General features: G+C 39.1%; 1 pseudogene; it reads right to left on the bottom strand.

The window, feature by feature from the left end:
• Nucleotides 1-26119: 26119 nt before the first annotated feature.
• LOC141489607 (histone H3-like centromeric protein A pseudogene) lies at nucleotides 26120-26529 on the bottom strand (annotated as a pseudogene).
• Between the last annotated feature and the right edge of the window lie 707 nt (nucleotides 26530-27236).

Here is a 27236-nt window from a genome sequence, read left to right as displayed (position 1 = left end):
TGATATGTGAAGGAATCCAGGAAAACTAAGAGGAAGAAATGAGGGGGGAGATCATTTTCAAGTTTGGGAAACAACCAGTATAAAACCACAGAGATAGCATATGGAGTAAAGTGTTCAAGGAAAAGCAAATAGGCCAGATCTGGAAAACAGGGTATGTGAGGGAAGCAAAGTATGACTGGAAAGATGGAAGGGAACCATTTTATGAAGGGCAATAAATGCAAGAGATAATGAGGGCATGAATTAGGGTAGTGATTTTGTGAGTGGAGAGAAGGGAATGTATGTAAAAGATGTTGTAAAGCTATAAAAGATTCAACTTGACCACAGATTGTAAATATTTGGCAAGTCATGATGCCAAGGTTGTGAGGCTGAATGACTGGGAAGATGCTATCACCCTTGATAATAACCAAGAAGTTTGGAAAAAGGGAAGATTTGAAGGGATAATGAGTTCTGCTTTGGACATTTTGACTTTGAAATGGAAACATCCATTTCAAGATGTCCAAAAAGCAGTTGGTAATGTAGGTGAGGGAAAGCAGGGCTAGGTATATACAAATGGGAATCATATGGAGAGAGATGATCACTGAATCTATGAGAACTGATGAGATCCCAAATGAAATAGCATAGAGGGAGAAGAAAAGAGGGCCCAGGATAGAGACATGGGCAACATTCTTAGTTAATACATAATCTCAATGAAGATCCAGCAAAGGAGAATGAGAACAGTGACACCAGTAGGAGGAAAACCAGGATTTAATGATGGCACAAAAACAAAAAGGAGAGTGAATATAATAGGGGAGAAATTGATTAACCATGACAAAGTCTACAGAGGGGTCAAGAATGATAAATATGAAAAAGATCATTACTTTTGGCATTAAAGAAATCATTGGTAATTTTTGGAAAAGAGCCATTTCAACTGAATGATGAAATCAAAAGCCATATTTTAGCTGATTTTAGAAAAATAAGAGAGAAAGCAAAATGGCCTGGTATAGACAGTTTTCTCAGGAAATTTAACAAAATTGGGAAAGAAAAATATGAAATAATAGCTAATAGTGAAGCAGGGAATCATGGGCATAGGGAACATTGTAATTAATTGGAAACAAATTTTGTAATCTTATACACTGTTAAATTTTGTCTAGAAAGGGAAAGTTACCTGTGCCTGTGATGTAAATTGACTTTTATTGTTCCATTGTTAAATGTAAATTTGTAATCTCTCCTCATTTCCACTCCTCCAGCTTCTAGTCTTTACCTGACCTCAGTCATGTAGAGGGGGAGGAATTTCCCCCTTTATCCAAATTCTGCCCAGGAAGTGGGCAAGACTGAACACCACTTGTGTGGAGTGCTTGAGTCTTAGTCCACTCAGTTCTCCTGGCTGAATCTCAATCTCTCTCTCTCTCTCTCTCTCTCTCTCTCTCTCTCTCCCCCCTAGCCTTTGTTACTTTGCTATTCTCCTGCCCTCCAACAGTTGACAAGCTCCTTAATGATTCTCCAGGAAAAGATTTTAATCCATATACTTTGCAGGCTTGTATAATAAATCCTGAGTTGTAAGTGAATTCTTTCACTTTCAAGACCTCTCAGTCTTAGATTGGTGACACCAATCCCAGCAACATTAAAAATAGAAGAAACAAATAAGGACTTTTAAAGGGTGGTGGAGACATGAGAATGTTATTAGGCAGTTGGGGGAAGTCAATCATTAGGGAGAGATGGAAAAAGAAGAAATAGGCAATGAGAGTGATGAAATCTACAAGAAAAGTTGAAAGGGGCTAGGATCAAGGGTGCATGTAAAAAAGCTTTGATAAGAAGGCCTGTCTCTTCATGTGAGACAGAAGTGAAGGAAGGTAAAATTGAGAAAGAGATCTGAGTGAGATGAGGAGATAAGGAAGGAAGAAGAGGGAGTTCTTAATAAATAACCTCAAATGGGTCCTCAGTAGAGATGATTGGTAGAAGGGATGTAATGGGAAGCTTGAGGAAAAATGAGAAAGCTTGAAACAACTCTTATGGAGAAGTGAAGTTGTGAATCTAAAAGAAAGGAATTTCATCACTGCCATATTCCATACAGATCCAATTGAGATTAGATACCATAAATCTGTAGTGGACTCAATAGCAGAGTTTCATGATTTCCTCCAGCCCTATCTTGCAGTATGTGAACAGCAGCAAATGAAGTAAATGAAAGGAGTATTCCAGGGTTGTGTTTTTCAAAGCATGATTTACAATAGGACAAGGGGATAGGGGTTCCAAAGTAGAAGATAGAGTGAATCTAAATTAGCTCATCAAGGATTTTAAATAGAGAAGGAAGGAGATTGTAGCCAGCATGGTATTGATGAACTGGGAAAGAATTGAGGAGTAAAGTGAAGAGAGATCATAGTGAAAATTAAGAACAAAGTTATGAGTTGTAGAATTGGGAATGGTATGGAATCACAAAACATTATGATTAGATAAAGAAATTTCATAGTCAGTGAATATTGAACCAAAAATATTGCAGGCAATGGATAAATCAAGGGTATAAGTATCTCTGTGTGTGTCTGAGGTAAGGTAAGAAGGGGTAGATCATGAGAATTGAGTAAATTAGGAAATTAGTTAATTTGAGGAATGTCTATTGAAGGCCCCTAGTATGAGAACAGGAGTTGGAGTGGAGAGAAAAACCAAGCAGAAGATCCTAGGGTTCAATAATTATGGTCACCAAAATCTAGGTTGGGTGATAAATGTGTAAGGCATGAATCTGAAAGCAGGAGAAGTTTTGTGCTTTGGTTTATCCATGGCCTGTTGTTTTCAATAATATTATCCTCATATTGTCCAATATGAGGCATGGTAAGGGGTATCAGCATCATTAGTTTTCCTCTAGACTCACAAAACTGAACAAATGGTTTCAACTGCTTTCCAAGTCAGCCCAAGGTAATAAGTAGGAAATAAAAGGAATGAGAGAAATCTATAATCTGAAGCCCAAATTTTCCTCTAGACTATTGTTATTGGTGAGCCAAATTCAAGAGGGAAAGAAAAGAGGGGTTATTTACATAGATTTTATTCCTTTTCCCTTATTCATTGCTGTCTTGTGGATTACCTTGCCACAGCAATCCCGTTACACAGATGCTACATGGTAATAACTGTTATTACATAAACAAAAAACAAGCAAATTAGTGCCTTCCAGAAGGAGTGAGTAATATGGAAAATAAAGATTAGAAATCCAAGCCTTTGCCTCCCCACTTTGGAAAGAGCCAATCAAGGATTTTAACAAATGATAAATATTTGCAGTTTATCCCAATGTAAAGTGGTGATGATATTGAGAAGAACAACAACAGAAACATCAGAACTACAGTGTAGACAGTGAAACTTTCTGCAGTCACTGATTCAAATCATGGGTCAAGATCATCTGTAGTAAAGAATTTATTAGCTAATTACTTTTGTGTGTATGGTCTATCTTGGTACCATAGTCAACACTAAGGATCCTTCCTATACCAGCACCCATTCAATATTCCTCTATTCTCTCAATAGGGATTTGGAGGATGGTATGGGGCACAGTTCAGAAGAACTAAAATGAGGATTTTATTAAGAGTACTAAACACTGAGAATTGAGTTTGTGAAGATTCTCAGTCATGGGAGAGAGCTCAGAAAATTAGACTGTTCAAGATCCTCCCTTGAGGAATATTGTGACAATTGGCAATCTGGAGATGCCCTTGGTGGGAGGAAAGGGTACTCCAAAGTTTTTGCCTTCTTAGAGAACTCTGCTGAAGGGCTGTTCCTTTTTTTCCACAGGGTCTTAGTATAAAATTCCCTCTTAGTATAAAATGCCCTCTCTTACCAGAAAACAAATCACCTCCCAACAACCTTCCCTTGGTCCTCCAAGTTATCCTTGAGAAGGAGCTTGTGCCCACTCTGCTGTAGACTATGTCACTGCCCACTATGCTGCTGCTGAGACTTGTGCCCCTTCCCATTCTGCTGCCTACTGCTGATGTGTCCCATAGACACTGCTTACACTGCACTACCCATGGATCTGATGCTCCATGTTACACTGCTGCTTTGCTGCCACAAAGCTTTATATCATTGCCCATTCTACTATCTGCTGCTACTGGTTCCCAAGAAGAAGCCAAGCTCTTCTGGAGCCAAGCACTGCTTTTTCTGGGACCTAATGATGTCTCCCTGCTTTAAGGTCTGTACTACTGTGCCATTAACCCAAGGCTCTACTGTGCCAGATGTTGACACTGCTGAAGCCTGAACTCTGACCTCTGATCTGAGGAAAAGGATTGGTATAGGTCACATCATTTCCCCTGGCTGGACCACCACTAGTTGAGGTCAAGCACAGCTTCATAGATTGACTCAGGAAACTCCAAGGAGTTCTGACCAATCAGGACAGGGTTTAAATTTAATATAGAAAATTCCAACGGGGTGGCGGAGCCAAGATGGCAACAGGAGAAGATCCTCTCTTAGGTGCTCTCTCTCAAAACTTATAAAATAAGGACTCTAACTAAATTTTAGAAAGACAGAACCCACAGAGGGATCTAATGAGGCAGTTCTCCCACCCAAGTTAACCTGGAAAATAGCAGAAAGGCTTGGCTCCATGGGGTTAGAAGGGGCAGCTGCCAGAGTGAAGGAACTTTAGCCTCCTGAAGGCAGCCCAAGGGTTCTCTGGGAGCCACAGCTCATGGCAGTGGGGGCAGTTTCCTGACCTACACCTCAAGAAGCACCGGGCACAACTTGGAAGATCAGCAGAGGGGGGGCTTTTGTCAGAGTAATCATGTGAAGCCCAGGCCTCAGGGCATTCAGCAAGCAGCATGACCATGGTAGTCCAGATCCAGGAACCAGAAGCAGGTGGATCCAGTAAGCAGGAGCCCCCAGGCTTGAGTGCTGAGCCTAGGTAGGGGAGTAGAGAGAGATTTCTGAGGTCTATCCTCTGTCTCTGGAACAGAACTCTGGGGCTCTGACCACATTCAGATCCTGATCACAGTCTAGGCCCCCCATAGAACAGAAGGAACCCCCCACCTCAGCCCCATGGCAGAGGGGTACACTTTTGGTCATTCACAGACCAGGAGGGAAGACAGAGCTTCACACACTGACATCCTTGTGGGGGGGGGGGTGGCCCAATAATACTCAAAATTTCAGGAAGCACCCCAAGACCAGGCACAGGTGGGGGAAATGAGTAAATAGAGTAAAAAGAGGAACACCATTGAGAAATACTTTTTCTATGATCCCAAGAAGGTTCAAAATACTCAGTCAGAAGATGAGGAAGTCCCACCTCCTGCATCTAAAGACTCCAAGAAAAATGGAAATTGGGCTCAAGCTATGACAGAGCTCAAAAAAGATTTTGAAAATCAAGTGAGGGAGATAGAAGAAAAATTGGGGAAAAAAATGAGAGAGCTACAGGACAAACATGAAAAAGAAGTCAGCAACTTGGTCAAGGAGATCCAAAAAAATGCTAAAGAAAATAGCATGTTAAAAACCAGCATAGGTCAAATGGATAAAACAGTACAAAAAGTTATTGAGGAGAAGAATGCTTTAAAAAGCAGAATTGGGTGTGTGGCAGCTAGGTGGCGCAGTGGATAGAGCACCGGCCCTGGAGTCAGCAGTACCTGAGTTCAAATCCAGCCTTAGACACTTAATAATTACCTAGCTGTGTGGCCTTGGGCAAGCCACTTTACCCCCTTTGCCTTGCAAAAGAAATAAACTTAAAAAAACCAGAATTGACCAGATGGAAAAAGAGATAAGAAAGCTCTCTGAGGACAACAAATCCTTCAGATCTAGAATGAAGCTGAAGGAAGCTGCTGACTTTATGAGAAGTCAGGACACAATAGTTCAAAACCAAAAGAATGAAAAATTAGAAGAAAATGTGAACATCTCATTGAAAAAACAACTGATCTGGAAATCAGATTCAGAAAGATAATTTAAAAATTATTGGGATACCTGAAAGTCATGAACAAGAAAAGAGCTTTGACCTCATTTTTAAAGAATTCCTACAGGAAAATTGTCCAGATATCCTAGAAGCAGAGGGCAAAATAGAAATTGAGAGAATCTACTGATCTCCCCTGGAAAGAGATACAAAATAAACAAACCTCAGGAATATTATAGCCAAGTTCCAGAACTCCCAAGTCAAAGAGAAAATATTACAAGCAGCCAGAAGGACACAATTCAAATATCATGGAGCTGCAGTCAGGATCACACAGGACTTAGCAGCAACTACATTAAAGGGTTATAGGGCTTGGAATATAATATTCTGGAAGACAAAAGAGCTTAGAATGCAGTCAAGAATCAACTACCCAGCAAAACTGAACATCCGCTTCCAGAGAAAAAAGATGGACTTTCAATGAACCAGGGGAATTTCAAATGTTCCTGTTAAAATGGCCAGAACTGAACAGCAAGTTTGATCTTCAAATACAGGACTCAGGTAAAGCATAGCATGTGTAGGAGTAGGGGAAAATATGAGGGACTTAATGATGATGAACTACGTGTATTCCAGCATAGAAAAATGATTCTGATAATACTCATAAGAAACTTCTCATTTAATAGAGCAGGTAGAAGGAGCTTTTATAGATGAAGCACAGGAGAGAGCTGAATTTGAAGATATATTGCAAAAATGGAGTCAATGGCCAAGAGGGAAATATAATTGGAGTAAGAGAAAGGAGAGCTAGAATAGACTAAGATATTTCATATAATAAGATTTTTATTATTACAATGAGCTATTGCAATGATATGGAAGGGGGAAGGCGAGGACAAATGAGGGAACCTTCACTGTCATCAGAGATGGCTCGGAGAGGAAACAGCATATATACTGAATGGGGTATAGACATCTAGAATAAGAAGGAGAGAGGGGGACAAGGAGATAGGGGGATATGAGTGATGGAGGAGAGGGTGGACCATGGGGGAGAGTAGTAAGATATGACACATTTTCTTTTTTACTTCTTGCAAGGGGCTGGGATTGGATGGCCTGTCTGGGACCACAGGGCTGGGTGGTTGCTGGGCTATAGGAGTGGTATGTGGGCTTGGGGCCTCTTGGTTCTAGGGCCGGTGATCAGTCTGCTAAGCCACTCAGCTACCTACAGTACATTTAAGAAAAGGGACAGAGTGAAAGGAGAGAGAAAATATAGTATATGGTAGTGGGTAAGTACGAATAGAGGGAGTTGTGATCAGCAATGGCAACAGTGGAAAATTATGGAAATAGCTTTTGTAATGGACTTATTCTAAAGAATGTGATCCACCTACGACAGAGCTGGTGGTGTTGGAACACAGACTGAAGTACATTTATTATTTATTATTATTATTTTTGGGGGGGGGTTATGGAGCAGATGAGCTTGGGTGGCTTGCCCAGGGTCGCACAGTTGGGTGATTGTTGAGTGTCTGAAACTAGATTTGGACCTGGGTGCTCCTGACTCCAGGACTGGTGCTCTGTCCGCTGTGCCACCTGGCCACCCCTACTATTATTATTATTATTATTATTATCATCATTATCATTATCATTATTATAATTATAATTATCATTATTATTATTATCATTATCATCATCATCATCGTTTTATTTTATTTGGGGGGGGTTGGTTTTTGCAGGGTAGTGGGGTTGGAGTGGCTTGCCCAGGGTCACACAGTTGGGTGATTGTTGGGTGTCTGGGGCCAGATTTGGGCTCTGCTGCTCCTGACACCAGGGCTGTGCTCCGTCCACTGTGCCACTTAGCTGCCCCTATTATTTTTTAAATTTTAATTTTAATTTTTTCCTCTTTCCTTTATTGCTCATGAGGGTCTATATTTTTTTGGGGGAGGGGTATTATGTTTACTCTTAAACAAGAATATTTTAATAATGTATAAAAACATTATTTGTACAAAAATAAAATAAATATAAATTTAAAAAATATAGAAAATTCCTTGTATTACCAATAATCTCCATTGAGGGACCCCGGAGCTCTCACTGACCCCCTCATGCAAAAAAAAAAATACATATTTACCATTTATAGTGTTTAGTATATTTAGGGCAAAGTTCTTTAAAGACCCAGACCACACTCACATCTATCTCTAGGTACTGTTTTCCCTTGACAATTTACTCTCTATTTACCTTGAAACAATGGGAATCTACTCATGGTAAATGACCAACACTCTCAGAAGCACCACTTAAAACACCAAGCAATCTCTGAGGTACCACCTCACACCTCTCAGATTGGCCAGTATGACCAAGAAGGATAATGATCATTGTTGGAAGGGATGTAGGAAATCTGGGACACTATTACACTGCTGGTGGAGCTGTGAACTCATCCAACCCTTCTGGAGAGCTATTTAGAACTATGCCCAAAGGGCAACAAAAATGTGCATACCCTTTGACCCAGCAATACCACTACTGGGTCTATACCCTGAAGAGATGAGGAAAAAGGGTAAAAACATTACTTGTACAAAAATATTTATAGCAGCCCTGTTTGTGGTGGCAAAGAACTGGAAATCCAGTAAATGTCCTTCAATTGGGGAATGGCTTAGCAAACTGTGGTATATGTATGTCATGGAACACTATTGTTCGATTAGAAACCAGGAAGGATGGGAATTCAGGGAAGCCTGGAGGGATTTGCATGAACTGATGCTGAGTGAGATGAACAGAACCAGAAAAACACTGTACAGCCTAACAGCAACATGGGGGTGATGATCAACCTTGAAGGACTTGCTCATTCCATCAGTGCAACAATTGGGAACAATTTTGGGCTGTCTGCAAAGGACATCTGTATCTGTATCCATCGGTATCCAGATAAGGAGCTGTGGAGTTTGAACAAAGTGCAAGGATTATTCCCTTTAATTTAGGAAAAAAACAGATATCTTATTGTCTGATCTTGTTACCTCTGAGAATTCTGTTCTCTTTAAGGATATGATTTCTCTCTCATCACACCCAATTTGGATCAAGGTACAACATGGAAACAAAATAAAGACTGACAGAGTGCTATCTGTGGGGTGGGAGTGGGGGGAGGGAAGCAAGATTGGGGGAAAATTGTAAAACTCAAATAATATCTTTAATAAAAATAAATTTAAAAAAAAGAAAAAAGAAAGGAAAAACAGAAAAAATAAAATAAAACACTAAGCAAGAATCATGAAGCCCACCCAGGATACACCTTCCCCTGCTGTGCTTTTACAACTTCAATAAACTCATTCCAATCCAATACTGCTCCACCATTGCTACATAGACATGACCTTTGAAAGCAGGGAACAGTGAGGGAGTATCAAAAGTCTAGGCCCTAGGCAAGGGGCATTCTTTTCTATTTGGTTTTAATTATGTGAATTGTTAGACTTCATTTGAGTAGCGATGGCTCTCTTCAGTAGATACAGCAAGAGAGCTAACATTGTTCAGCAATTCTTTGATTTTTTTTTTATATCAAATGAGGCATTTAACAGAGAAAAATATGCTTGACAAAGGTGTGCACCACAATCATGGAGAATGTTCCGTGTAAGGTCTAGAAGGAAAGGAATTTCTGCTAATAGAATACTAAAGCACTTCTTTAGTAAGAGCTATAGTCCCCTCAGAGGCTGAGGAATGCATAGATAAGTGGTACAATTCTAGTTTTCAAGACCCTTAGAGTCTAGTTGATACAAATTGGTAATAATATATTAAGCATAAAAACCCTTACACAAAATGCAGAAAAGTGAACACATCCTTTATGATCAAAACATAATAAAAATTACAGTCAATAAAGATTCTATCATGAAAGGAATGAAATTTAAATGAATTCTAAAGAATTGATGAGTTAAATAATAAATCATATAAAGAATAAATAGTTTCATTAAAGAAAATGACACAAGACAACATGTCAAAACTTTTGGACCCCAACTAAAGCATTCCTTAGGGAAAAATTTGTATGCAAAAATCTATCTGCTAAAACTTGCTAATATTTAAGATTTATAGAAAATGAATTCAAATATAGAGGAATAAGAATTGAATAATTCTTGAATTGAATTGAATAAATCCGTCCTAATGGATATGAATGAATAGTTTTCAAAAGAAGAAAAACCAAACTATCAACAATCATATGGGGAAAATGCCCTAAATCACTAATAATATTGGGAAACAAAACTAAAATAACCCTAATTTCCATCTCATATCCTCCCCCCCCCCCCCCAAATTGCTGTTTTTGGATTTGGGAAAATAAGTATGTTGGTGGAGATGTGAACAAGTCAATTCATTCTGGAAAGAATTTTGAAAGTTGTTAGTGGTGGTTATGATGATAATTGTTGATTCATTTCAGTTGTGTCCAGTAGGTTACTATTTATTCCTCACCCTATATTACAGATGAGGAAACAAAAGTAAACAGTATTAAAGTGATTTGCTTAGGGCCATACAGTTACTATCTGAGGCTGGATTTGAATTCAAGTCTTCCTGATTCCATACCAGGCATAGTGCCACCTAGCTACCCCACAAGTATGCTCCCTTACATTGTGTATTCCCTTTTATCCTGGGATAATACTTCTACCAGATCTATACTCCATAAATATGGAAGAAAGAGGGAAATAACCCATATGTGCAAAAATATTCATAGAAATATTCCCTAGGCCTGAAATGTTTTGCTTTACCCTCCACACCATTATATTCTCACTATTCTTTTAAGTCTAACTTAAATACCACCTCCTGCTCTAAACCTTCCTTTAGTCCCTTCAATCAGTAACCATCCTTCCGCTCTTGGACCTCACATGGCATTCTGATTTGTGCCCTCCTTAGGTATTTGATGTGTATTATACTCTTACCCATCTTCATAGTCATATGGTTAACTCAGAAGAGGAAAGGTTCTGCTATGTTTGTATATTAATTTTTTTTAAGGATTTTACATGGAACCTTAAAAGCTTCCCTTCAAAAAGTCAAGATATCTTTTGTACATGTTAATATACAAGATTCCTTGAAAGATGAAACTAGATAGATAACTTGGCTCAAATCTCCTCTCCTCTCTTTTGAAAGTTTCCTAGGATGACTGGGATCTTAAGTAACTTGTCTGTAGTCTCAAAATTCCTATATGACTGAGACAAGGACTTGGACCCAAATCATCATAACTCCAAAGTCTATCCATCCATCACATCACACTACCTGTCCTTATATATTTTATAGCTCTAATAATAGGAACATTGTCCTGTACTAGTGCTCTGATCCACCCCCTCTGCTCTGGCATCTGCTCTGAGTTGTTTTTCTGGTAGCGGGGACAAGCAGCATTGAGTCATACACCTGGTCCTCCTTGTGACCAAGGGTTTGGTTAGTGAGGTGACTAGCCAGGGCTGGGAAGTTTTCTTTCAAAGAAGATGAAACTCTAATGTTAACTTCATGGATTCTATATATTCTAATTCTAATGTATTCTAACAAGTTGAGCTTCACCATCACCATTTTCTCCAGAATGTCTTACTCTTTTCCATGGCTACCATCTTTGACATCCTTGGTCTGCCTTTAGGCTCTTATTCTAGGACACACTGATGGTGTACTCCATATTCTTCCTTGCTCTGTCCTGTTCCTCAATCTAGTATAAATCACCTTCTTCTAAGACATAAAATATTTTGCTCACTACTTTTCTACTTTGATGCCCACTGGGTCTTATACTTGGCTAGATTTTAGGGAATTGATTGACCTCTGCTCAGAGAATTAAGGACAGTTAGTAGAAGAACATTCTAGACTCAAGAAGATATGAGTTCAAATTTGACCACAGATACTTGCTAGTTGTGTAACCCTGGTTGAGGCAATTAACCCCATTTGCCTCAGTTCCTCAACCACTCCAGTATCTTTGCCAAGAAAACCCCATTTGATAAGAAAAACTTAAGGATCACAAAGAGTTGGACATGACTGAATGACTGAACAACAGCAGCAAAGAGAATCACAGAACCATAGCTTTAGAATCAACAGAGACCTTTAAGGTCATCAAGTTGAAACCCCTTACTTTATAGATGAAGAAACTGAGACTCAAGATCTAAGGCAAGGTTCAAACTCAGGGTCTTTGTAATTCCATGATTAAATCCCTGAAATTAAATCTCAAATAGGAATACTGTTATTTTCTTTTTCCAGGGACTGGGAATAATAGCTCAAATTTCTATAGTTTTCCTCACAACACTGTGAGATAAGACACTGTAAGTAGTATCTTGCATTTCCCAGATGAAGAAATTGAAGTTTAGAGAGGTGAATTTTTGCTCAAGGTGACAGGACCAAGTCAGAATTTTAATTCAATTGCTTTGGAAGAGATGGGACATTGGCTTGTGGAGCTGGGCTAGACCTAAGGTCCCAGGAGTCAGTTAAGTGTCAGTCATCCTTCTCCACTGTTACTCCCTTGGTGTAATATCCATCCTTCCTCATGAGGAGATAAATACAGAAACTGTGATTAGCTTCGTGGGCAAGAATAATATTTTCCTGCTCTCTGATCCATAGGGTGTTGGGGAAACTGGGCGGGCCTCAGTGCAATCATTATTCAGTGCTGTGAAATAGGTCTTCTTCCCACGGGTGCTGCTCTTAAAGCTCTTTATTATCCTAGTGTACCCAGAAACCCGAGGTTGCAGGCTGGTCTCCTCCAGTGGGTGGAGCTGAGAGACTGGGCTCAGTCTGAATACCCTTTTAGGAAGCTATTTACAAAGCACCACGACTCTGTATGAGCTGGTTGACCAGAAGCTTCCCTCCCCCCACTCACTTACTACCTTCTCTTGCCTCTGAGGTCTCTTTCAACACAAATCAATGGAAAATCTTGACAAATGAAGCCAATCCACCTTGACTTTGAGTCTTCCCACACATAATCCCTCCACAACCAAAGTCTCTCCCCACCCTTCAGTCCTCACCACCATATTCTGATGTAGACCAAGTGCTATGTTGACATGTATTTAAGAGACTGTTTCCTAAAAAGTCAGAAAGTTCTATTTCTGAAAACATAACTAGGACAAGGCTGTGGGAGAAGTGACCAGGAAACCTGGTAGATGCTTCATTCCCTCCTCTCCCTTGGTAAGTAGAGGTAAGAGTAAAGGCCTCTGGAGGGTGGGATGGAGATTGATTCTGAAAAGGGAAAGGTGATGGGAGAGGGGTCTTGAAGGAAGGGGGACAAAGAAGACAGGACAGCTTCTGGTCCTTTGGTCCTTTAGTTAATTTTTCTGTGTGACCTTAAGTCTGAGTCTTGTTTCTTCAGTTGCAAGATGAGGAAGTTAGACTAGATCAGAAGATCTTAATTTGATTTCATGAACTTGGACTAGGAAAAAAAAGCATATCACTAGCATATCTCTGAAATCCCCTTCAGTTATGAATGTAGGCAACAAACATCCTTCTGATAAGGGCTCCAAAGGAAACCATGACACACAAAAGAGATTTAGAACCTCTGGGGTAGATGGTCTCCAAATGCCTTTCCAGTTCTGACGTTTTTTGACTCCAGTCTTCTCCCTCCATTTGCAGGAAGGACCCTAGCTCTGCCTCCAGTAGAAATGTCTCCCCAGGAGACTGTGTCTTCCACATGTCTCCATAACTCTTTCTAAGTCTGCATGACATTGACTCCATTTTCTTCTTTATATTGGAGTTATTTGTGTATCCCTTGTCTCTCCACCAATTAGATTATAAATACACTGAGGGCAAAGTTGTTGTTGCTCAGTGTGTTCCACTATATATGACCCCATAGGACCGTACTGTCCACCCAATTTTCTTGGCAGAGATACTGGAATAGTTTACCATTTACATCTCCAATGGATTAAGGCAAACTGAGATTAAGTAATTTATCCAGAATTACATATTTAGTGTTGGAGGTCAGATTTAAACTGGTGAGAACTTGAAATATTCCATCAGCATGTTGCCACTGGGATTTGGGATAACCAATTAAAGATAGAGATTGAGGGCCACTGAAAAAAAAGGAATTTGCACACTCTCTGGGAATTTAAAACAGTTCAGGATTTTATTACAAATTATTATCAAGTAAAAAGTTTAAAACTTTTCCTCCCGGAGAATCAATAAGCACTGTAGGACAAGGTGAATAACAAAAGGCTAGGCACAGTTGCTTGGGGGAGAGAGAGAGAGAGAGACAGAGAGAAAGAGAGAGAACGCTCAGGCCACATGGCATGGGGGCCCATGGTAAACTGAGCACATGGCCTAGCAAGGAAAGAGATTCAGACATCCTGCAAGGGTGGAAGATAGAGTCAAGAAGAAGCAAGAAGGGGAAGCACTTAATTTTAAATATACTTCTGTAGTAGGTTGGACAAGGGGTGGCACTTAGGGAGTGGTCTAGCACCTGGGCCAGGTATTCTCCAATAAAACAATGTACTGGTCCTTTCTGTTCCAAAGGTGTATGACCTCTAAGTTCAACATGTCATTTCCCATCACACCAATGTCAATGGGCACTGAGGGCAAAAAGGAAATCCCTCCCCCTTTACATGACCAAAGCGAGGTAGAAGATTAGAAACTGGGGGATGGGAATGAAGAGATAGTTACAAATTTTACATTTAACAATGAGACAACAGGAATCAGTTTACATCTCAAGAGCAAAAAGTCTTCCTCCCTTTAATAAACTTTTAACAGCATCAAAAGTTACAGAATTTGTTTCTGCTACATTCATAATTCTCTGCATCAAGCATTTTATTAAAAACCCACTATGTGACTGGCATTGTACTAGGCATGGAATATACAGTTGCAAAGATTGAAACAATCCCTATACCTAAGGAACTGGAGAAGAGAACAAGTACATTCTACTGGAGAAGAGAACAAGTATATAGATATATATAGATAGAATATAAATATAATATAGATATAGAAAATAAATAGAATATAATATAGAATATAAAATAGAATATAAATAGAATAAATTCAAAGTTAAATATTGGGTTTCTGAGAAAGAAGGAAAAGGGGAAGTTGGTGTGATCAGGAAAGTTTCTTGCAGAAAGTCCTTCTTGGGGGGCAGTATGTGGTGCAGTGGGTAGATCACCTGCCCTGGAGACAGGAGAACTTGAATTCCAATCTGGCCTCAGACAACTATGTGACCCTGGACAAATCACTTAACCCCATTAGCTTGCAAAACCAAACAAAAAAAAGTCCTTCTTGGCAGACCATGATCCCAAATGACTCTAAAGGACTCATGATGAAAAATGATATCCATCTGAAGAGAAAGAACTGATGGAGTTAGAATGCAGATTGAAGCATACTATTTTTTAACCTTATTGGGGGGGAGGGGTTTGTGTTTTCTTTCATAAAATAACTAATATGGAAATGTTTTGCATGATTGTACATGAATAATATATCAAATTGTTTACCATCTCAAGGCGGGTAAAGAGGGAGGAAAAGGAGAATTTGGAACTCAAAGTTGTTTTTATTTAACATTTTATTTTCCCCCTTGGTTACATATAAAAACAATTTTTAACATTTTACTTTTAAAACTCTGAATTCCATGTTTTCTCTTTTCTTCCCATCCAACCCTGCCACCTCACTGAGAAAGCAAGCAATTTGATGAAAATGTGCAGTTATTCAAATATTTCCATAATAGTCATGATAAGAAAGAAATCATAGACATTCCCCCAAAGAGATCTCTGATTCATTCTTTCAAAGTGGAATATTTATGGTCAGTTCAATAAGCATTTATTAAGTGCCTATTTGGTACCAAGTTCTATGCTATTTTCCTATTCTGTGCAAGTCATTATCCTTATGTGCTGGGGAGGGGGTATTTTTTGTTTTTTTTTTTAATTAAAGATTTTATTTATTTTGAGTTTTACAATTTTTCTCCCAGTCTTACTTCCCTCCCCCCACCCCCCCAACAGAAAGCAATTTGTCAGTCTTTACATTGTTTCCATGTTGTACATTGATCCAAATTGAGTGTCATATCCTTAAGGAAGAAACATAAAGTATAAGAGATAACAAGATCAGATAATAAGATACCAGGGTTCTTTTTCCTAAATTAAAGGGAATAGTCCTTGAACTTTGTTCAAACTCCATGGCTCTTTATCCGGATACAGATGGTATTCTCCATTGCAGAGAGCCCCAAATTGTCCCTGATTGTTGCACTGATGGAATGAGTGAGTCCATCAAGGTTGATCATCACCCCCATGTTGCTGTTAGGGGTTGCTCATCTCGCCCAGCATCAGGAACTCAAAATTTTTAAATGAATGTTACAAATTATTTTACATGTAATTGGGAAAAAATAAAATATTACTAAATAAATATATTACTATATTACTAAAAATAAAGAAGACGCTGCTTGAACACTATAGAGCTTTAATGAAGGCACCTTTGCATCTGGAATGAAACAGTATGCACTTGCAATCAGTAAAGAAGCATTTGTTGAGTGACTATTGTGTGTCAGCCACTGTGCCAAGCACTAAGACTGCAAAGACAGGCAAAAGACAGCTTCCGGCCTGGAGGAACTCACTGTCTAATGGGAAAGACAAAATGTAAACAAATAAAAATTATCAAGTGATATGAAGAACAAATAGACAATCATAGATCAAGCCATCATAGATAGGTTGGTGTTATTATTAGCCCTATTTTAAACATGAGGAAACAGGCAGAAAGTAGTTAAAAGATTTTCCCAGGGTCACATAACTTATCTGAGATGAAATTTGAATTTGTCTTTTTGACTCAAGTGCAAAACTCTTATCACTGTGCCAGAGCAATGGGATTAAGTGACTTCCCAAAGATCACAAGGTAATTATTAAGTACCCAAGGGTCATTCTTCTGACTCCAAGACCAGTGCTCTATCCACAATGCCACCTAGACACTCCTATACTTTGTTCTCAAAGAAGACAAGAGGGAGGTGATACCATGACAAGCAAGGATTTGAGTGAGGGGATGCTGTGTTAAATCACCAGCCTCATTTTCTCCTCCAGAGTTATCTGGGTCCAGAGGCCAGATATGAATCAGGATGACTGGAGGTTGCCCTGGATGTGGGTTAAGTGTCTTGTCCAAGGTCACTCCAAGACTACTGCTCCCCCTAGCAGCCTTACTTATATATTTGTTGGATTGAATTGATTTTATTCCTTTAGACTGCCAACTGCCTGAAAGGACAAAGCTGGATCAGATGATGTTTCAAGAATCCACCCAATTCTATCTACTACTGTGAGACTAAGATTAGAACTCCTTATCTTTATCCCTAAAACCTCTGGCTCTCCTATCTTTCCTATTATAGTAGAAGGTATTCTCTCAGGTTCAAAACCTGAAAGTCATCCTGAATTCCTCTCAAGTCTCCAATTTGTGACTAAAGCCTGTTGATTTCCCCTTTTCAATACCTCCCACCCACCTTCCTTCTTTTCTCTAACACTGGCACTGAGCCTTCTAGTTCATACCCTCATCATCTTGCACTTAGAATATTGTAATAGCCTGCTGGTAAATCTTCCTACTCCAATTCATACTCTATTCAGTCACTAAAATGATTTTCCTAAACTGTATTCCACCCCCCACCATAAAGTGAATTTTTTTTAGGTTTTTGCCAAGCAAACGGGGTTAAGTGGCTTGCCCAAGGCCACATAGCTAGCCAATTATTAAGGTTCTGAGGCCGGATTTGAATTCAGGTACTCCTGACTCCAGGGCCAATCTATCCACTGCACCACCTAGCCAACCCACATAAGTGATTTCTTATTGCCTTTCATGCCTGTCCAGTCTTCTTACACTTTACTCCCTAACAAGCCCTTTGATTCGGGGACACTGGTCTCCTGGCTGGAAGACTTCATCTCTTGGCTCTAGGGCATTTTCTTTTCCTCCAACCCTGGAAATTTTTCCTCCTTTACTCAGACTTTAGCCTTCCTTGGCTACCTTAAGTACCAGCAAAAATTCCACTGCCTAGAGAAAGCCTTTTCCAATTCCTCTTATTTCTAGTGCCTTTACTCTCTTAATTACTTTCCTATTTATCCTGTATATAGCTTTCCTTGTATATATTTATTTGCATATTGTCTCCCCCATTAGACTTATAAGCTACTTGAGGACAAGAATTGTCTCTTTTTGTATCCTCAGCACTTAACATAGTTAAGTAACATGGTTCATAATCGCTAATGGTGTGATTGATTGTTCTTCATTCCTTGAAGAAATATTTATTAAATACCTACCATGTGTAAGTCTGTGCTACTTATGATTCTTATTCTCTAACGCTGTGTTACATCTTCTAAGATGTAATGTTATCCCAGCTCAACTAGTACCAGTCCTGTCTGCCAGGAACTGACATTGTGTGATCTGAATTAAAGACCTTGAACAATAGGTTTGTTTACAAGATTGCCTAAACCTTCCACCTCTCCTATCTTTCCTACTATGGTAGAAGGCATTCTCTCAGGCTCAAAACCTAAGAATCATTCTGAATTCCTCATTAACTCTCAAGCCTCCAATCTGTGACTAAGGCCTTAATATAGTGTTCCTTAATAAAAACAAATAAATACTCCATAATAAAACAATATACATCTCAACAAAAGATTTTGCTTATTTATAGCAGTTTAAATACCCAATCTTCCCTTTCCTTTCCCTCACCCTCTCCCTTGGAAAAAGGTTGATCACAGGATTCTCCTACCCCCATCATATTGATGAGATTACCTGGATGAGATTGCCTTTGTTTGCATCCTTTGCTTGGTCATACTTTTCTTCCTACAGAACATCACATTGTTAAGAAATCTAAAGATAACTCCAGATAAAGTTTCAGTGACTGTGGTTGTTCACAAGATGATTGGCTTAGTTCAGATCAGAAGGTGAACACTCAGGAGGCTAGCCTTTCTAAGGATTTATAAAAATGTTTCTTTTACTTTTTCCCTTTTTTTCAGATTAACCTAGTGGTGGGAAGGTAGGAAAAAGATTTGCCCTCCAGAGCTGATAATGGCTTCCAAGAGCCTTAATTAAAATAATTAAATTATTAATTAAAATAAGCTAGCATTTATATAGGCATTTAATATATAATGTGCTTTATAAACTTGTCTCATTTTATATATTTATTCATAGCTACCCTGGTACTTTTAATTCCATTTTATAAATGGGAAAACTGAGGCTGAGAGGTCAGGGGTCAAACAGTGTTCAAGGCTGGATTTGAACTCAGATCTTCACTGACTCCAGGTCCAGCTCTCCATCACTTAGCTGCCTAATTGCATGTAGAAATATATGAAATATAAGATTTTGGTAAGTTTATAGGCAATGTCACTCCTGAAGTCCTAGTTAGAGAATGGATTTTCTAGGCAGTATAATACTTTCTAGTTAGAGATGGAAGACTTTTTGGGGGTTGTCTTCTAAAGAGAGAAGAGCAGAAGACATGTATTTACTCCCAAATGTTATCAAGAGTTATTTGTACAATGCAGGCATTTATTTTTGTATCAGCCCCCATGGTATGTTTCCAAGGAGAATCCAAATTCCAGCACTGTAGCATTGGGAGGCTGAGAGGGACTTTAGAAGATTCCAAGATTTAGATAAGAATCCACTGGAATGTGCCCCATTAACTACCCCCCCCCAACTCCCATGCTGTTCAGTAATCTTCCCAAGAGAGTCAAAAATCCCAGGGTAGCACAAAGTTGGCCCAGTGGTAAAGCAGAACCCACAACAAAAGGACGACTCTGTTGACTGTTTATGTGCTCCTATGGGAATTATGTCTTTTCTATATCTTTTCATCTGCTCTGATGAGTCCTTTGAACTTTTTATATTTTTGTATAGTAAAATTAAAGCCCATTTTCTACCTAAAATATATTTGTTTTCTTTTCAGATGTGAATAAATTTATTTGGAAAGTTCTCATAGTAAAATCCAGATGGAGACAAAAATGAGCCCTATTGGGCTCTATTGAATAAAATCTTTGGGGGAAAGTTTGCATGATAGACCCCAAGCTTGTAAGTCCAGAACTTGAGAAAAACAAGGACCTGAGTGCTATATCCCATGATCAGTAATACTCTTTTAAAAGAAAATAGGAAGATTATTTGGTTCTATACTCAGTGCATTAGAGACAGTTTAGTGGAACAGTGGATAGAGCGGATAGAGCCCTGGAGTCAGGAGGACCTTAATTCAAATCTACCCTCACCATTCACTTGCTATATGACACTAAGTAAATCACTTAACCTTTTTGCTTACGCTCCTCATCTGTAAAATGAGATAGAGAAGAAATTGGCAAATGACTCCAATATGTAGTCACAGAGTCTAGTCAGACAGGACTGAAACCTACTGAATGACAACTCAATTAATCTGATATTCAAGGCCTTAGGCAATCTTGTCCCAAAATATCTTTTCAATATAATCTCCCATTCTTTCACTACATGAAATCTCTTCTCCATTGAGAACAATCTATTCACATCTCTAATCTCCTAATTCTTATTACAGGACTTTCTATATAGTATCCAATATTTATGATATTGTTCTAATCCCATTTCTTCCTTATAAAGTGTTCCCTAACTCATCTAGCTCCCATTGATACTTGCCTTTGAACTCCCAGAACAACTTTATGAATGCTGAGTTGGAAAAGATCTTAGGAGTCCTTGGTCTCAACCTCTCACATTTTAAAAATGAACACCCAAACTATGCTTGAAGATGGCTGGATCTTGATAACTAAAAAAATAATAATAAAACAAAAAAACAAAAAAGCCTAAACCATTTTTAAGCATCTCTGTCTCCCTAAAAACTATGGAGTTACAAGGGAAAAATCTCTTGGGGGATGCCTAGGTGGCACAGTGGATAGAGTGCCCAGCCCTGGAGTCAGGAGTACCTGAGTTCAAATCTGGACTCAGACATTTAATAATTACCTAGCTGTGTGGCCTTGGGCAAGTCACTTGACCCCACTGCCTCACAAAAAAAAACTATCATGGCTGTCTATCAAAGACATGAAAACAGTGTCTTTAATTCTTCAAACTAAACAGCTTCAGTTGCTTTAAAAGATTAACATATAAGAATTAGTTGGAAGGAGGTGATAACAAGGAACAGAAATTGCCAGGGTATTAATTACTTGCTCTTAACTAGTTTTCCTGAAAAAAAATCTTCTAAGAAGATCAAAAGACTAGAATTATTTAAGGATTTTTAAAAAAAAAAGTTTCCCTTAGGCGTCATGGAAGATAAAATTAACAATTTTGAATACATGAAATTAAAAAAACTTTTGCATAAATAATACCTATGAAGCTAAGATTAAAAGGAAATTGGGAAAATCTTTGCAAGTAGTTTATTTTTTTCTGAAAAAGATTTCATTTTTTAAAAAATGAAGAATTTTTTCCAAATACATAAAGGCAAGAACTCTTCAAGGGATAAAAGACCAAGGCTGCTTTCAAAAAGAAAAAATGCAAATTGTGAATAGCCATGTGAAAAAATGTTTCAACTCACTAATAATTAGACAAATGGAAATTAAAGCAGCTCTGAAACTCTATGTCACACCCATCAGACTGACAAAAAAAAGAAAAATGATGAATATTAGAGAACTGGCTGAAACAACCTTGAATTAGGAAAGTCATTTTGGAAACTATTTGAAATTGTACTAAAAAAAAAATTACCAAACAGTATACACTTTTTGATTCACTGATAACAGTAATAAGTCTATACCCCACCAAGATCAAAAAGGAAAAGAACAAACAAAAAAATTTATAGCAACACTTTTTATAGAAGCAAAGACTGATGCAGAGTAAAGTGAGAACAAGAACAGTTTTTTATAATAATACTGTAAAAACAAACCATCATGAAAGATTTAAGAATTCTAATTCACATAGAAACCCATCATGATACCAGAGAAATGATGAACAGTTTCTTAATAAAGAGCTGAGGGATTCAGGGTATAAAAAAAGTCTGTTTTTTCAATTGCAGAAATTTGCTTTACTTCTATAATAACAAAAATTTAAATAAAATTTTTTGAAATAACATTTTCTTTTTTTAATGGGAAAGAGGAAAATTGTTTTTTCTTCATTAAAAAATAATTAAAAAATTAAAGATTAAAAATATCCTTTGATGGAAGCTGCTTTCTCCCCTGTGATTTACTGTTTTTCTCAGGTGCTAGAATAAACAGGAAAGGTTGGACTGCGATGACTTTTAAGTACTCTGGCATTCTCTAGGGTTGTTCTTGTGTTCTAGGAGTGGAATATTTGAAAAAATACTTTGTAGGAGACACAAGCAGACAACAAAAGAGAAAGCCAGAGAGAGTGCTTTGCAGTACTACTGAGAGAAGGTTAGAGAGACATTGAAAGATATGCCTATGATATATGCTACCCAATAGGAGTTTGGAAATAGTTTCAATTTGCCAGCTAGGAGGTACAGATTATACACCATTCAACCAAAAGAGAGAGCTGGAACTCTGCAAGATGATTTTTCTCCATTTCTCACCAGTCCTATACAGCAGGACACTTAAATATTTACTAATTTTTTAAAAAAGCCTTTTGACTGTATGTATGTATGGAAAACAAAATTCAAAAAGGAATGGAGGAGACTTAGGAGTGGAGCCAAGATGGGGCATGAAGTCAGGAATTCCTGGAAACTCATTCCCAAAAAAACTCCAAAAGCCATCAAATTATGATTCTAGCTAAAAACTAGAAGGGCAGAACCCCCAGAAAGACTGAGTGATACAATTTCCCAGTCCAAGACAACTTAGAAGATCTCCAGGATAGGTCTGTTCCACCAGAACCTGTGTTGGAAAAAGCCACAGTGTAGCTGCAGCATAACCACAGCACAGCACAGTGGGCCAGCACCTGAGTCTGTGGCAGAGGGGCAGTTTAATCATCGGGAACAGCTGAAAGGGGTGATGAGAGAACTCTGCCACACCAGAGTGAGTGCGGAGCCAGCCTCAGAGCAGCCCTGTGGTGAGAACCTACAGCAGGAAACAGCAGTGCCACCCAGCATGTCCAGAACTCTCAGCCCACAGATATTAAGGGGGTTGGGTAGCCTGCAGAGGTCTCACTGCTCTCCCTAAGTCAGTACTCTGCTGTTTGCCCACACTCTGATACAGATTTTAGTCTAGACCCCCACAACTCCACCATAGTTGAGCAGAGACCATCCTCACAGCTCCAGAGCAGAGGAGAGGCCCTGAACACAGGCAAGGGAGCAGTCAGAGCCTCTCATAAGACCTTGGGGGACTTAAGGTCCCTGTGGGGTGTCCCCCAACCCCCCCCCAAAGCCTTGAAAGTGTGGGAAATCAGGCATAAGTTGAGGAAATGAGCAAACAAAAGAAAAACAAGAAGATGATCACAGAAAATTGTATTGGCCACATGGAGGACCAAAATACATACTCAGATGATGACAAAATCAAAGCTGCTATATCCAAAACTCCCAAGAGAAATAGAAAATTGGCTCAGGCTATGGATGAGGTCAAAAAAGACTGAAAAGCAATTAAGGGAGGTAGAGGAAAAATTGGAAGGAGAAATGAGAGCTATGCAGATAAATCTTGAAAACCAAGTCAGCAACTTGTTGAAAGAAATACAAAAAATACTGAAGAAAATACTATGTTAAAAACCAGTTTAGGCCAAATGGGGAAAAAAAGCAACCCATAAGGCAAAGAATGCCTTAAAAAGCAAAATTGGCCAGCTGGAAAAGGAGATAAAAAAGCTCTCTGAAGAAAATAACTCCTTCAGGTGGCTACGTGGTACAGTGGATAGAGCACTGGCCTTGGAGTCAGGAGTACCTGAGTTCAAATCCAGCCTCAGACACTTAATAATTACCTAGCTGTGTGGCCTTGGGCAAGCCACTTAACCCCATTGCCTTGCAAAAACTAAAAAAAAAAGAAAAAAGAACTCCTTCAAATGCAGAATGGAACTAAAGGAAGCTGATGACTGTGAGAATTCAGGAAGAAATAAAACTGTACCAAAAAAACAAAAATTAGAAGAAAATGTGAAATATCTCATTGGAAAAAACAACTGACCTTGAAAACAGATCCAGAAGAGATAATTTAAAAATTATTGGGCCACCTAAAAGTCATGACCAGGAAAAGAACTTAGATTTCATTTTTCAAGAAATAATACAGCAAAATTGCCCTGAGATCCTAGAAGCAAAGGGTAAAATAGAAATTGAGGGAATTTACCCTGAAGAGATCCCAAAAGAAAAACTTACAGAAATATTAGACCCAAATTCAAAAACTTCTAAGTCAAAGAGAAAATACCAAAAACAAACAATTCAACTATCATGTCTCTATAGCCAGGATTACACAGGATCTGGCAGCTTCTACATTAAGGGCCCATAGGGCTTGGAATATGATATTTCATAAAGCAAAAGATCTTGGTTTATAACCGAGAATCAACTACCCAGCAAAACTGAACATCCTCTTTCAGGGGAAAAGATGGACTTTCAGTGAAACAGGGGACTTTCAAACTTTCCTATTGAAACAACCAGAGCTGAACAGAAAGTTTGATCTCCAAGTACAGGACTCAGGTAAACCATGGAGGGGGTGGATAAGAAAGACTAACTATGAGGAACTTAATGATGTTGAACTGCTTATATTCCTGCATGGGAAGAAGATAATGATAACTCAAGAACTTTCTCATTCAGTTAGAAGAGGCATATATAGACAGGGCACAGGAAGGAGTTGAATACGTTATAATATTAGTAAAAAGATAGAGTCAATGGGTGACAAAGGAAAGTACTGGGAGGAAGAGAAATGAAAAGGAAGAAGGAGCTAAGATATTTCACATAAAAGAGTCAAGAAAAAGCTTTTTCAATGGAGTGGAACGGGGGTAGGTGAGGAGGAATGAGTGAGCCTTCATTCTCATCAGAAATGGCTCAGAGAGGAAATAACATACACACTTAATAGGGCATAGAAATCTATCTTACCCTAGAGAAAAATGAGAGGAAAGAGACGGGATAAGGGGGAATGGGGTGAGGGAAGAGGGGAGTAGGTGATAGAAGAGAGGGAAGATCATGGAAGAGGGTACTCAGATACAACACACTTCTGAACAAGGACAGGATGAAAGGAGAGAGAGAGAAAGGAATAAATGAGAGAGGGGAGGAAAATACAGTTAGTGACAGCAACTGTGGGAAAAATATTGGAGCAACTTTTCTGGTGGCTATGATGGGGAAATTGACTCATCCCAGAGACAGAGCCCATTGGAATATGAACACAGACTGAAGTACACTTTTTTCCTTTCTCTCTATTCTTGAGGTTTCTCATCTTTTTTTTGGGGGGGGGGGTTATGATTATTCTCACAAGATCATTGTAATAATATAAAATAAATAAACAAAAAAAAGGGATGGCGAATTTGGGGGGAGGAGGGACATTGGATAAAATTGTGATATAAAGTCCTGTCCAGAACTGTCCTGGATTTTCATTGCATTTGAATTCTTTTTTTTAAACTATTTTATTTATTTTTCCAACCATATGCAACTGTAGTTTTCAACAATCATTTTTTTGCAAAGTTTTGAGTTTACATTTTTTCCCCTCACTCCTTCCCCTGAGAGAAAGCAATCTAATATGGGTCATATATATACAACCATGCTAAACATAGATCCATATTAATCATATTATGAAAGGAGAATCAAAATAGGGGGGAAAATAGGCAAAAATCCCCATAAAACTTAATAGTTGTCTTAATTAGTACAGGAAAATTATCCTATTTTCCTTAATTTTAATCCTTCAAATTTTCCAATTTCTATATGGGAGACCACCATCTTTCTCTTTATTTAGTGTGCATTATTTTTAAAAATGTTCAATTAATAATAATTTATTTTTCTCCCTCTCCTCATTCCCCAATAAAAATCCATAACAAGTAGGCATTGTCAAGGCTTTAAAGACATTCCTGTATTAGCCATGTCTAAAATTTATGTCTCATTCTGAACCTTGAAATAGGAGTTTTAGGAATGTACTTTGCAAGGGTTTTTGGGGGGCCAAAGCAAAAGGCATCAATATTCAAGTGCCTGTCCTTCTTTGTATATATATATATATATATATATATATATATATATATATATATATATATATATATATTTCATGATCTGGATATCATACTGAAATAATTATGAGTATTGATGCCTTTTGTTTTTAATTCAGTTGCTTTTAGGCACATCCCAAGTCCAGTTCCTATTACTGTTTGGAATGAAATCTCCACTAAAGAACCTGATAACAGACTCCAGAGGACGCTGCTCATATTTTTTCCTACAAACATCTCCCCACACACACACAAAAGAGAGGGCAATTCTGGCCAATCTTTAAGAAACCTTTTATTTAAAAATTTATCTAAAACAATCCAAGATTCTCTGGTGAACTGTGCTCAAGAGATGTATATGATGATAAAATGTCGAAGATGGATTGGAGAAGCGGAAAGGAATTAGATTTTTAATCTCCTGGGTTCAAGGGTCCATTGGTACTCAAGTATTTAGCCTAGTCCATCCTGTAAACCTCGGATCCTCCTGGCCAGCTGACTATCTTTGGGATACAGGGTAACTCTCCCGGCATGAATGGGAAGGAGGTAGGCATCTTCAAATAAATGAGTAATAAATGCTTCTGCTGCCTCCTGTAGGGCCAGTAGGGCCTGAGCTTGCCAGCAAAAGTCCACTCCTCGAGTATATGGGAGGCATATCTCTCTAACCCTCCTGATCAGCAGATCGGTGCTTTTCTGCAGATTTCGGATCTCCCTAAGAATGTGTTGGTTTTGTCGCCTTGGGAAAGCGACGGCGAGAGGGGCCTGCGGCGGAGGTGGAGGCTCGGGGCTCAGCCGGAGGCTCGGGGCTCAGCCGGAGGCTTGGGGCGCTGCTTTGGGGTGGATTTGCGGCGACCCGGCTTCATGGTCCTGCTTGGCGCGGGCCGGGTGTTGGCACCCGAGGCTGCGGGCCCGGGAACCCGGTGCTCCCTGCTGCGGTCCTTGCTGCCCTCCCGGCGGAGGCGCGGACCCCTCTGCGGTCCGGAGGGCCCCGGGCAGCGCAGCAGAGCAGCGGCGCAGGGCAGGGGGAGACCGGCCGAGGCGGGGCGCGGGGCGCCAGGTGCCCAGCTCCGGGGCCGCAACCTCTGCCCCTCCGCCGCATTTGAATTCTTATCCTGTATTTCTTCTTTTTGTATTTATCTTTAGTTAACACCATTTGATCTATATGTGAATAAGTAATCCTTTTGAAGTTACAGTAACAAAGAAAAGAAAATAGACTCCTTTGAAACTGGGAGATAGGCAGGAACTGGAAAGAGGGCGCAAGGCAGGAAAAGGGGGACTGTGATAGTTTTTTTGATAAGTGATGTGTAATTTTTGAGAATAGTTTTACCCTCTAATAGGAAAAACAGGGAAAAGCAACTAGAGGAAGCTATGATCTCAATAAACTAGATAGTATCCAAGCTGTTCAATTTGAGAAAGATTTGGCTGTCCATGCATTATGGCTCATGCTTATAACTTATAACTCCTAATGCCATCTGGTGATTTGCCTAGATATAGCACCCCAAGGAGTTATTACAGCTGTGCCATCCTTTCCCCTAACGCAACGAAGTGTACCCTGTTTGTGGGCACATGG

The sequence above is a fragment of the Macrotis lagotis genome, chromosome 5 (genome assembly GCF_037893015.1).
Source record: "Macrotis lagotis isolate mMagLag1 chromosome 5, bilby.v1.9.chrom.fasta, whole genome shotgun sequence".
NCBI classification, from domain to species: Eukaryota; Metazoa; Chordata; class Mammalia; order Peramelemorphia; family Peramelidae; genus Macrotis; species Macrotis lagotis.
Note: the sequence above shows the minus strand (reverse complement) of the source record. Positions and strands in the feature narration are given on the sequence as shown.